The 12500-nt window shown below is 43.2% G+C and overlaps 1 protein-coding gene across 1 annotated transcript in view; it reads left to right on the plus strand.

The window, feature by feature from the left end:
• The window catches only part of Hasp (Hig-anchoring scaffold protein), a 137778-nt gene that overhangs the window by 42539 nt on the left and 82739 nt on the right, over positions 1-12500 (plus strand). The window lies entirely within an intron of this gene.

Below are 12500 nucleotides of genomic sequence, written 5' to 3' on the forward strand. Positions count from 1 at the left end.
GAGTGAAGACGAAGGGGAGCTACAAGGCTTGGTGGATGAGTTTGAGAGAGTGTGTAAGAAACGGAATCTAAAGGTGAATGTAGGGAAGAGTAAAGTGATGGTCTTTGAGAGAGGTGAAGTTAGTGAATGTACAGCGAGGTTAGAGGGTGAGGAATTGGAAAATGTGAGTACGTTTAAGTATTTGGGTAGTGTGATGAGTAAGGATGGAGGTTTGGAGGGTGAAGTGCTTGAAAGGGTACAGCAGGGAAGAAAGGTTGCTGGTTCCTTAAAAGCAGTGATAAGAAACAGGGAAGTGAGCATGGAAGTGAAAAAGTTACTACATGACAGTATTGTGATACACACACTCTAACGTACGGAAGTGAAGCTTGGACATTGTTGGAAGGACACAAGTCAAGAGTGAGAGCAGTGGAAATGAGTTATTTAAGAGGAGCCTGTGGAGTCACGTGGAGAGACAGGCTGACGAATGAGGATATAAAGGAGCGTTGTGGTGTGGATGTGGATGTGATAGGAAGCGTTATGAGGAACACACTGAGGTGGTTTGGCCATGTGGAGAGGATGGAGGGTGAAAGACTGACGAAGAGAGTGTATGTGAGTGAGGTGGAGCGGGGAAGAGGGAGGGGGAGGCCGAGGATGAGATGGAGAGGTATATGAGAGAGGGGGGTGTGAGTTGGGAGCAGGGCAGTGAAATGGCGGGGGACAGGGCGACTTGGAGGCGATTTGTTTGTGGCCACCCCAAACGGGATTGAGGCGTCTGGCAATAGATAGATAGATAGTGTTTTAGAGAGAGAGAGAGAGAGAGAGAGAGAGAGAGAGAGAGAGAGAGAGAGAGAATCTATGCAGTTTTATGCAATACAGTTGGTTGCAAATTGCTTAATAGTCCCATAGAAATAAAAATAAAGTGAAAATAACAGTACAGTCTATTAATAAAGGTGTAAAGCCCATCCAGGTGTGCAGATATTCAATTAACCCTCCTTACCTGGCCACAGAGCTGATTACTTCTCAGGTGTCGATTAGGTTGCCGTGTTCATTGCCTTCCTTGTTATAGTTTGCTCACCTGAAAAGAAAAAATAAGGAAAAACATTATTTAAAACATTATTAGAAAAAAACATTAAGTACAAAGTATTATGCAAAAAATATTATTCAATAAAAAACATTAAGTAAAAAAATTATTAAAAAAAACATTATTACTTCTAAGGTTCATAAATAATAAAACTGTCTCTTGAAATCCCGATGTTACCTAGAATGTTTTATTATTATTATTATTATTTTGTCTCCTGGTTAATATTCTCTGCTTAGGATAGATTTTTTTCACCTGGATGGGTTTGATACACCTTTAATTAACCCCTTCAATACGAGAGCTCTTTCCCAAGGTAAAAATAAATCACCTGAAAGCGACAAGAATACTTTACAAAGGACGTCACTGGGATTTTTTTTCTTCTTTTTCTTCTTCGTCTTCTTTTACTTCTACTTCGTCGTCTTCTTTTATCTGTCTAGAGATGTATATATATATCTCCGTGTGTACGTAGTGGTATGTGCGCCTGTGCTGTGTGCATGCCTGTGAACGTACATTTGCATCAGAATGTGTAATTGCATACACAGCAGGGCTCTACGTTTCCTGTGTGTGTGTGTGTGTGTGTGTGTGTGTGTGTGTGTGTGTGTGTGTGTGTGTGTGTGTGTGTGTGTGTGTGTGTGTGTGTGTGTGTGTGTCCACGTACGTTTGAATATATGTTCTTGTATATTTGGGCTTGCGTCTGTGTGTGTAGTGTGTGTATATATGTGCTTGCGTCTGTGTGTAGTGTGTATGTACATATGTATGTGTGTATGTATATATGCTTGTATATTTGTGCTTGCCTCTGTGTGTAATGTGTGTGTGTGTGTGTGTGTGTGTGTGTGTGTAGTGTGTAAGTACATATGGGTGTGTATATATGCATGCGTGAATATACTTACGGCTCTCCGTCTACGAATGTCTGTGCCTATGTGCATTCTTGTGTATACGCGTGTGTGTAGACCCAAGCCTTTCATTTCGGTGCCGCGTGTTGTCATATTTGCCAACCTCTTATGTGTCCTAAAAATATGTGTCCTTGGTTTGCTTACTCTCCTTTTGATCTCACACCTGTTGCATCCACTTACTGTGTGTGCGTGTGTGTGTATGTGTGCGTGGGTTTCACTGTGTATGTGGAATATCTTGTGCATATCCGGCTGTGTGTGTGTGAGTGTGAGAAAGGGTGTATGTGTGTGTGTGTGTGTGTGTGTGTGTGTGTGTGTGTGTGTGTGTGTGTGTGTGTGTGTGTGTGTGTGTGTGTGAGGAAGAGTGTATGCTTATGTGTGTGTGCGCATATACGTGTGCGCTTTAAGACTCTAACTATACATGTGCAACTCCAACGTGTGTATTCCGATGTGCACCCTTATCTGTGTGCGTGTGTGTATGCAGTAATGGTATGTAGTCTTTAATGTCCATGTAATTAATTTAACTAATAATAGCCATGTACACGAGATAAGGATGGTCTGTTGTTCCCGTATTTATGTGTCACGCCATTCACGTCGCTGCCATTATAACTGCTGCATGGGGGTGAGGGTATTTATTATTATTATTATTATGGTGGTGGTGGTGATAAAGCTGAGGATGCTACTGCTACAACCACAACCACTTCTACTACTACCACTATTACTGCTACTATCACTAATAATAATAATAATAATAATAATAATAATAACAATAATAATAATGATGATGATGATAATAATAATAATAATAATACACATCGATTAAATTATCAAACTAAAATTCATAACAAAAGTACAGTAATTACATTCATAGTTTGGCACCTCACACACACACACACACACACACACACACACACACACACACACACACACACACACACACCATATAAAACCACAACCACTCTGTATCCTGAACAACTTAACATGCAACAACCACACCTAGACATTGCAGATTATCACAAAATCACGTAAAAAATCCATCGATCCACTGTCTCTCCACATCATCGACAGCAAAGGTAGTAATGTATAACCACTGACTATAATTAGAAGAGATAATACAGGAGATAAAAAAAATACAAGCAATATTATAGACTATCATTGTGTATTACAGGTGAGATGAACAGAGCGATGCAATCAGGAAAATACGTGAGCATTTATTAGTGTTTATTTATAGGTGAGAGAGAAAGAGAGAGAGAGAGTTATACCTACATACTGACATTACGGTTATTGCGTTATCAATCAGGAAAATGGGCACATATATATGGAAGGAAGGAAGGAGGGAGGGAGGGAGGGAAGAAGGAAGGGAGGAAATACGTGACTGTTCTTCTCCATCCATACCCTTGAGATATCTTCTTTCCTTCTGTTTCAGGTCTTGTCTCCTGCCTTCCCTTCTCCTTACATCTTTCTTCAAGGTGTGTGTGTGTGTGTGTGTGTGTGTGTGTGTGTGTGTGTAGGGATGGATACACTTATGTTTCTGTGTAACTTCAATTATAATATCAAATTCCTCTTTCCTTTCCTCCTTCAAAGCTTTAGTTCCTTCTTCACTCCTTCTTCTGTGTCTCGTTCCTTCATTTTCCTCCAGGGTGGGTGTTTAGGGATAGAGATACGCCTAGTTGGGTTTCTGTGTTACACTCTGGTATCGAAAATCCATATACCCGCCGCAACCTGTCTGCCTCCGTCCTCTCTACAGTACTGTGCCATTCCTCTCTCTCTCCCTCTCTCTCTCTCTCAATACGTCTCTCAGTGTCTTTTCTGTCTCTCTCTTTTTTTTTCTCTTTTCAAATACAGCATTTATATATATTCTTTTGTTTTTCTTCTCTTTTTCTGCTTGAATGGATTATTTTCTGTTTCCTTCTCACTGTTCCTTCATATAATTATTTTTTTTTTTCCGCTATGTATTCATTATATGTTTGTTTATCTATCTATCCCCCATTCTTGACTTCTATCCTTCTCATTCTCCATTCTCTTAGTTTCCCCTTACTACTACCACTACTATTATTGCTACCACTACTATTACTTCTACTGCTACTACCACCACTATTACTGCTACCACTACTATTACTACTACTACTACTAATAATAATAATAATAATAATAATAACACCAAAAACAACAGTATAATGAGAAGCCCGTCTGCCACTCAGATCGCAAAATATTGGAAGCGTGATTTTTTTTGTTTTTTTTTCGATCTTTCCACCTTGGATCTGCACGCCCCCCTCCCCCCTCTCTCTGTCTCTCTCTCCTTTTTGAACTTCCCGGGTCTTTTGTCAATGAGGAGTTTGTTTCCTTATGTTTATTCTCTGTGTTCCTTTTGAATGCATGCCTCATCTTGGATTTTCTTTTTTTTCCCCTCTTTTCTTTCTCCTTTATTCTTTGTTTCTCTTGTTCCAGTCTGCTCTGTTCTGAAAGCCTGTTTATTTTGTCGCCTTCATTCGTTTCTGTTGCGCGCCGTTGTGTACTGGCGCATGCGTGTGTGTGTGTGTGTGTGTGTGTGTGTGTGTGTGTGTGTGAGAGAGAGAGAGACAGACAGACAGAGACAGAGAGAGAGCGTGTATGTGTGTGTGAGAGAGAGAGGGAGACACAGACACACAGAGACAGAGAGAGAGCGTGTGTGTGTGTGTGTGCTAGTGTATTTGCGTGTTAGTGTACGTGTGAATATGCAGATCCACCAACGCCAGCAAGGATAAGGAAGGAAGGGGATGCGGGCGGTGGATTTACTCATACAAGGAAGACAGAGCTGTGTTATTTCCCTCCTCCATAACACAGCCCAACCAAGCCTAACACAGCACTTTGTCTCTCTTCCTTCCTTCTTTCACTTTCTTCCTTCACTCTCTTTTTTCTCTATTTTCTAGTTTTCATTTCTTTCTTCCTTCACTCTTCTTTTTTCTTCTCTGCTTTCTCTTCTTCTTCCTTCATTCTAGTCTTTCTTCTTCCTTCTCTTGTTACTTTTCCCTCGTCCTTCCTTCCTTCCTTCTTCTCCCGTCCTCTCCATCCTTCCTTCCTAAACTGTGTTCTTCCCTCTTCCTACTCTTTATATTTTCCCTTCCTTCCTCGTCTGCTCCTTCCTTTCTTCTTTCTTCACAAACTTCTTTCCTCTTACTTCCTTCTTCCTTTTCCTCGTCCTCTCCTTCCCTTATCAACTTCCTTTTTCGCCTTTATCTTTTCTCAGATTCTTTACTCTCTCTCTCTTATTCCTCCCCCTTTAGCCTCTACCTTCACACTTTCCTTCCTTCACTCCTTTCCTTCTTTCTTCAACTCCAGTCATTCACTCTGTCCTTCTTTTCTCCTTCTCCCCTTTCCACACTCATTTCCTCTCCTCTTACTTCACCTTCCTTTACATATCTATTACCTTTTGTTCTCTCTCTCTCTCTCTCTCTCTCTCTCTCTCACACACACACACACGCTACATACACTATTCTTTCATATTTTTTTCAGCTTTTTCCTCTCCCCCTCTGTTCTCCCAAGTTTTATTTCATTTATACTATTGCCTATTTCCTCCTCACCTAGATATTTTTTTCACACATGTCCTCCTCCTAAGGCTCCTCATTCGCCCTTCTTATTTCCGTTTCTCCCTTTATTAAATTTTCTCTTCTCTCTGTTTCCCGTTCACTCCCCCCCCCTCTCTCCCTTTCTCTCCAGTCTCCTACATTACCTCCTCCTCTTCCTCCTTTCTTCATTATTCTCTCTTTCCTTTATCTTATTTATTTATCTCAAATATTTCAACAAACACTCTTCCATTTCCTCTCCTCTCATTTCTTCCGCCTTTTTTCTTCTTATTCCCTTCTTCTCCCCTCTCCCTCCTCTCATTCTCCTTCCGTTCCTCCTTCTCCTCCTCTCGTTTCCTCTTCTTCCCTTCCTTCCTTTCCTCCTACACCTCCTCTCCCTTCTACCCCTATTCCTCTTTTCTCCTCTTTCCTTCCATCCTCTCTTCCTACTCCTCCTTCAGTTCTTCCTACTCCTACTCCTCCTCCTCTTCCTTCTCCTTCCCCTCACTAATGCTCTTTCCGTCCTTCCTCCTCCGCCTCCTCCCTCCTTCTCTCCTCTCCCTCCCTCCCTCCACCTGACAGCTGGCTAAGACTCGACTAGAAAATTCGCTTATACGCTACTATGAGCACGAGGAAAGGAGGAGGATATGGAGAGCGAGGACGTGAAAGGAGGTGAGAGGGAGGAAAGACATGGAGGAGGGAGAGAGGAGGAAATAAGGGAGGTGGGCAAGAAGGAAAGGGAGGAGAGAATGATGGAGAACGAGGAGGGAGAGGAGAGACAAAGGGAGACAGACAGGAAGAAAAGACAGGAGAGAAAGATGGAGAGCGAGGACGTGCAAGGAGGAAAGACATGGAGGAGGGAGAGGAGCGAATAAGGGAGGTAGAGAGGAAGGAAGGAGACAAAGAAGAAACGAAAGAGAGACAGGACGTGAAGGGAGATGAGAGGGAGGAAAAACATGGAGGAGGGACAGGAGGAGGAAAGGCGAGTATAAGGGAGGTGGAAAGAAACGAAGGAGAGATAGAGAGACAGAACGTGAAAGAAAGTGAGAGAGAAGAGAGGCAACGGAGACGCGAGAGGAGGATGGAGGGAGAGAATGTGAGGGACGGAAAGCAGGAAAGAAGAGAGAGAGAGAGAGAGAGAGAGAGAGAGAGAGAGAGAGAGAGAGAGAGAGAGTTTTATCTCCTCCACACTCATCTGGAGATAGCAAAAAAAAAAAAAAGTCGTTGGGCGGAAAGGGTAAATATTCTACACAGTCCCTCCACTTTATTAACTTCACCTACCTGCCTAACTTCCAAGGCAACTTTACTGATTCTACATTATTAAAGAGAGAGAGAGAGAGAGAGAGAGAGAGAGAGAGAGAGAGAGAGAGAGAGAGAGAGGACGGGGTAGGAACGACGAAAAAGGGGAAGAAGGGGGAGATGGAGACGGAAGCTGGGAGGAAAGTATGAGAGGAAGAAATGAAAGCAAGATGGAACGTAAGGAAGAATATAGATAGACAGATAGACCGATAAATAGACAGCGACAGATAGATATACAGATGCTCCGATAAATGGGTAAATAGACAGATAGACAGGCAGATAGATAGATAGATAGACAGACCACCATTTAATATCGCTAACTTCCTCTCAACTGTTTGACTGAGGGAAAGAAAACGTGACCCGCAGCCTCTTAAAACTTTCCTCCCTCCTCTCTTTCTCTCTCTCTCTCAAATCCCTTTATACCTACGCCTCAGTCACTTTCTCTCTCCATTTCGTGCACTATATTGGAGCAGTGTATTGGAATGTGTGTGTGTGTGTGTGTGTGTGTGTGTGTGTGTGTGTGTGTACGTATATATCTGATTGCATATGTAGGATCTGTGTGTTGTGTGTGTGTGTGTGTGTGTGTGTGTGTGTGTGTGTGTGTGTGTGTGTGTGTGTGTGTGTGTGTGTGTGTGTGTGTGTGTGTGTGCGCGTGTGCGCGTGTTCACATATGACCTTTCTATCTTCATCCGTGTGTGTGTGCGTGTGAGTGTTTACCCTTGTGTGAGCCAACAGTAAACACACACACACACACACACACACACACACACACACACACACACACACACACACACACACACACACAAGCGCTTTATTTCCTAATCAAACACGTTGACAGATCAGCGTTGGAGGTCACCACGAGTTGGCATTTCTGTTTTATTAATTCTTTATTTCTCTTTACCATTTATCATCTTTATCAGTTTTCCTTCCTCCTACTTTACTCGTTATCACCTTTATCAGTTTTAGTCTTTTTTTATCAGTCTGTTTCTCTTCCCTTCGTTCCCTCTGTTTTCTCTTCGTCTTTACTTTTCATATCTGTACTTTATTAAGCTTATTTTTATGTCTCTTCACTAGCCTATCTCTCTTTCTCTCCTTTTCTCTCGCTCACGTATCCATTCCTCTTTCTCCTGTCTCTCCGTCTTACCCTCTCTTCCTCTCATATCTTCTCTTCTTTCCTACTCACACCTTCCCTATATCTTTTATTTTCTCCTCTCTCGTCTCCGTCTCTTTGTTCTCTCTCTCTCTCTCCCTCCCTTCCCCCCTCTCTCTCTGCCTACCTGCCTGTCTGTCTCTCTCTTCTGCTCACCTCCTTTCCTCTGTTATTTTTCCCACCTTTCCTCCCTCACTTCTTTTCCCCATTCCCTCATCACACCTTCTCCCTCTCTTTCTCATCCCTTACTCCTATTCCCTTTTCCTTGTCTCTCCTCTTATCCCCTCCCTCCTTCTCTCTTTCCTCCTAATCTCTCCCTCTGCCTTCCTCCCTACATCAGCCTTCAGGTGTACAGTATCCTTTTCATGTTCTTCTCTTCTACTTCTGCTATAATTAAAACCAAGGCAACTCATGAACACCCTAGGTCTGTGTTATCTATGTATCTCTATAACTCACTATATAACTCCCTCCCCCTCCATCTCTCTCTCTCTCTCTCATTAACTCCAAAATTACCCCCAAGACGAAACAAGAAAATGCGTCTTTTATTTTCTCAGTTATGGAACCATTAAATTTAAGATGAAGGGAAATTAGGTTGTCTGAAATGTTACGTATATTTCGAGTGAAAGTGAGAGAGAGAGAGAGAGAGAGAGAGAGAGAGAGAGAAGGGGGGGAAGGTTTCAAGATGGATTTATCAGAAGAGTGGGTGATGTGAATATTAGATGTTACAAATAGGTGTAAATGAGAGAGAGAGAGAGAGAGAGAGAGAGAGAGAGAGATGGTGTGTACTGTGTTCCCTAGCTGCCTATCCTTGTCATATTAACGCATACAGTATTAGTGACAGCCACTCTCTCTCTATCCTGTCATGTTAACAGAGACAGTGTTATTGACAGCTCCACTCCCTTCTCTCTCTCTCTCTGTCTCTCTCGCCCTCTCCTCTCTTTCCACTCTTTCACCCTTTCCTCTCTCTCTCTCTCTCTCTCCTCCTCTCCCTCTATTATTCTCCCTCACTGGATCTCTCCCTCTATTATTCTCCTTCACTGGCTCTCATCCGCCTTATTTGTCTGAGTCTCTCTCTCTCTCTCTCTCCCTCCATTCCTTATTTACTTTCAGATTTTCTCTTTAGTTCTCCCACTCGAACTTTTCACCGCGTGTTTTTCTTTCTCACTTTAATTTGCTCATGTTCTCTCACTCTCTCTCTCTCTCTCTCTCTCTCTTATTGTCGTTCTATCTGTACTTTATATCTACCAATGCATCTATCATTATCTATTTTCTTCAGACTTTAACTCTCATCAGTAATCATTTCCATTTCATTTCTCTCTATTTTTTATTTTTTTTTTCTGCCCTACTTTAATTCTTTTACTATTTCCCTTTTCACTGTCTTTTATTTATCCCTTCCATTCTTTTCCATCCTGTCCATTTCTCTTATCCCCTCTTCCTCTTTCCTCCCTCCCTCCCCCCTCTCCTGCATACCACCCTCTCTCTATTTTATCTCTCCACTCTCCTCCCTTTAATAAACTCCTCCTTCCTCCCATCTGCCTCCCAGTCCTCTCCTATTTTTTCTCTTCCCTTCCTTCTGCTCACAACTGCATAACATACTCTCTCTCGCACCCACCTCTCTCTCTTCCTTCCCTTCCTCCTTTTACATTTTTTTTCCTTTTCTCTCCCTTCCTTCCTCTCACACCATCCTGTCTTCTTTTTTCTTCCCCTCTACTCTTGTTTCTAATACCTTCTTAATCCCATCCAATCTCTCCCTCTCCCTGCTTCCTTCCACCTCCCTTTTGCTCCTTCGTCCTTTCTTACACCAATATACCTTTCTCTCTTTTCGCTTCTTCCTCTCTCCTTCACAAACTCCTCCTTCCTCTCTCCCAGTGTCCTCCCTTCTCTCCATCTTCCCACCCACCCCCCTCCTTCTGTTCCTCTCCCTTCCCTCCCTCCAACACCTCCACCTCTCTCCACCCCCCTCTCCCTCAACCCACCACCCTTTTTTACCAATTTCCTTCCCAACAAACTTTCCTCTCGTGGTTTTCTCTTCCATTCTCTCTCCCTCCCTTCCCCTTCCATCCCCCTCTTTCGCTTCAGTCTCTCTCTTCTATCTTCTCTCATCTTTGTTTCTTTACTCCCACTTCTACATTGTTTCCTCTCGCCTTTCCATATTCCCTCCTCATCCCCTGTCCCTTTCTCTCTCTCTCTCTCTCTCAATACATTAGTCATCCTCTTTTGTTTAGTCTTCCATCACAGCTTATTCATTTTCTTCTTTAAATTTCTTTCCCTTACTCCTCTGCTGTCAGTTCCCTTCCATCCACCTCTCTTCCTTTGCATCTCTCTTTTCTCTTATTTATCCCTCTTGTACACTCTCTTTTTGCTTTATCTTCCATCTCTCTCTCTCTTTCTCTCTCTTACCTCTCATTTCCTCCACCCCCCCCCCCACTCTTCCTCCTCTTGACACGAGACAAAACACATTCAACCATTTTTCACACCAAAACCACTTATGGGACCCGACGCCTCATGTGCCCTTCTTGCCCGGACCGGAATGTAAACAAACCCGACTCGATCGCATCCGCCACCGTCCCAAACCCACGCCGGGGAGAACACGACCATTTTCCACCCTATATCAGGCGTGTTTAAGGGCGTTTTTGGTATTTTAGAGGGAGGGAGGTATATGCTTCTCCATCTTCCTTCTCTCTAGACTGTCAGGAGGAGAGGGAGAGAGGAGGGACGGAGAGAAATTGATTATTTTTTCTGTCTACATATGGGAAGTGTGATGGGACAATTATTGGGCTGGAGATAAAATGATGAGAGGGAGGGATGCACGGAGGATGGGGTGGGAACAGGAGGGAGAGGAATGGAGGTCAGGGAGGTTGGAGAGAGAGGGAGAGAGGGGGACGAGTGAGGGAAAGAAAGAAAGGAAAGAAAATAGGAAGTGAAGGAGAGGACAGAAGGAAAGAAAAGAGGAGGAAAGGTGAAAGGAGAAGGATAGAGGGATGACAGTGAAGGAAAAACTGAAGAAGGGGGAAAAGAGAGAGGGGGGAGGGAGGAAACTGTAAGGAGAAGGAACAGAAAAGGAATGAAGGAATGGTAAGGAAATAAGAAAGGGGAGAAAAATGGGATGGAACACAGGAGAGAAAAGGGAAAGGGAAGAGGAAACTACAAAGGGAGGAAGATGGTAAGAAAAGAGATAGAATTATAATAAAAGAAAAGGAAAGGAAAGGAAAGTAGGGAAGTTGAAGAAAAAAATGAGGAAATCGTAGGGGAAATTCAGTTCCCCATATTCTTCCTTAATTCTACATACTACTCCCTTTCCCTGTACCTCCCTTCTACCCTTCTCTCTCTCTCTCTCTCTCACACACACACACACACACACACACACACACACACGTATCTACAAAGCTTTTCTCTCAACATTTACTCCTCACATAGCTCCTCTCCTCAATGCTTTCTCTTCCTCTCACCTTTAAAACTTCCGCATCTCTCGCCCTCTCTCTCTCTCTCTCTCAACAATTCTTTTTTTCTGTCCATTTCAGTGTCTATCAGTCACTTTTCTTTCCATGTTTACTGATCCACTTTCTTTCAGTCAAATTCTCTCACTTCTCAACATGTATTCTCTCTCTCTCTCTCTCTTCCCCTATCGCCTTTTCTCACTATCTGCTTCCGGGTTCATTGTTTCTTCCTTCATTTCATTACCCCTATCGAGAAGGAAATGAATGGAGACGCGATGGAAGAAGTGAACTGCTTGACAGAGAGTGAGTGAGAGAGAGAGAGAGAGAGAGAGAGAGAGAGAGAGAGAGAGAGACTGGGACAGGAGAAAAAGGTGAAAATGATTGGCAGACGGCGAGACAGTGGTGGAGATGGTGAGGTAGGTAAAGCACGAGAGAGAGAGAGAGAGAGAGAGAGAGAGAGAGAGAGAGAGAGAGAGAGAGAGAGAGAGAGAGAGTAGATTTATATGGTAATAGAGGCAGATTTAGGTGGAATATAGAGAGGACAATTTTCCCCATTTTCTTCCCTTTTGTTTTCCTTCCATTTTTTCTCTCTCCCTCTCTCCACTTCCTAACCTTTCCCTCCATCATCTTCTCTCCACCCTAATCCCTCTTTACCTTCTCCACTCTCCCTCCCTCTCCACCTTCCCTACCTTCTCCACTCTACCTACCCTCCCTCACTACTCCTCTCTCTTCAGCCACTCCCCCCCCCCTCCCATTTTCTCTCTCCATCTCCAGAGGCTTTCACGGCTGTTTTCTTTAATAACGGGCTAAGGAATTTTAAGAAATATTGGGTCAGGGGAAAGTGGTAAATATATGAGACAGACTGAGAGATGGAGCACAATATGTTCTCTCTCTCTCTTTTCTCCCCCCCTCCCTTCCCTCTCTCCCTCTTTCTCTCTCTCCCTCTCTCCTCTCTCTATGACTGCCATAATTCTACCTCCACAAACTACAAAAACCACTACAGCGTAACTCACGATTAACTGCTACAGAATATCACAACAAATCTTTAGTACTATCGATCAAAGAGATAACTTATAACAGGCTCTCTCCCTGTCCTCCTCTCCATCCTTACCACCTTATCAAGCA

This window comes from Coenobita brevimanus, chromosome 107 (genome assembly GCF_032717465.1).
Source record: "Coenobita brevimanus isolate Jiangsu-jjx chromosome 107, ASM3271746v2, whole genome shotgun sequence".
NCBI classification, from domain to species: domain Eukaryota; kingdom Metazoa; phylum Arthropoda; class Malacostraca; order Decapoda; family Coenobitidae; genus Coenobita; species Coenobita brevimanus.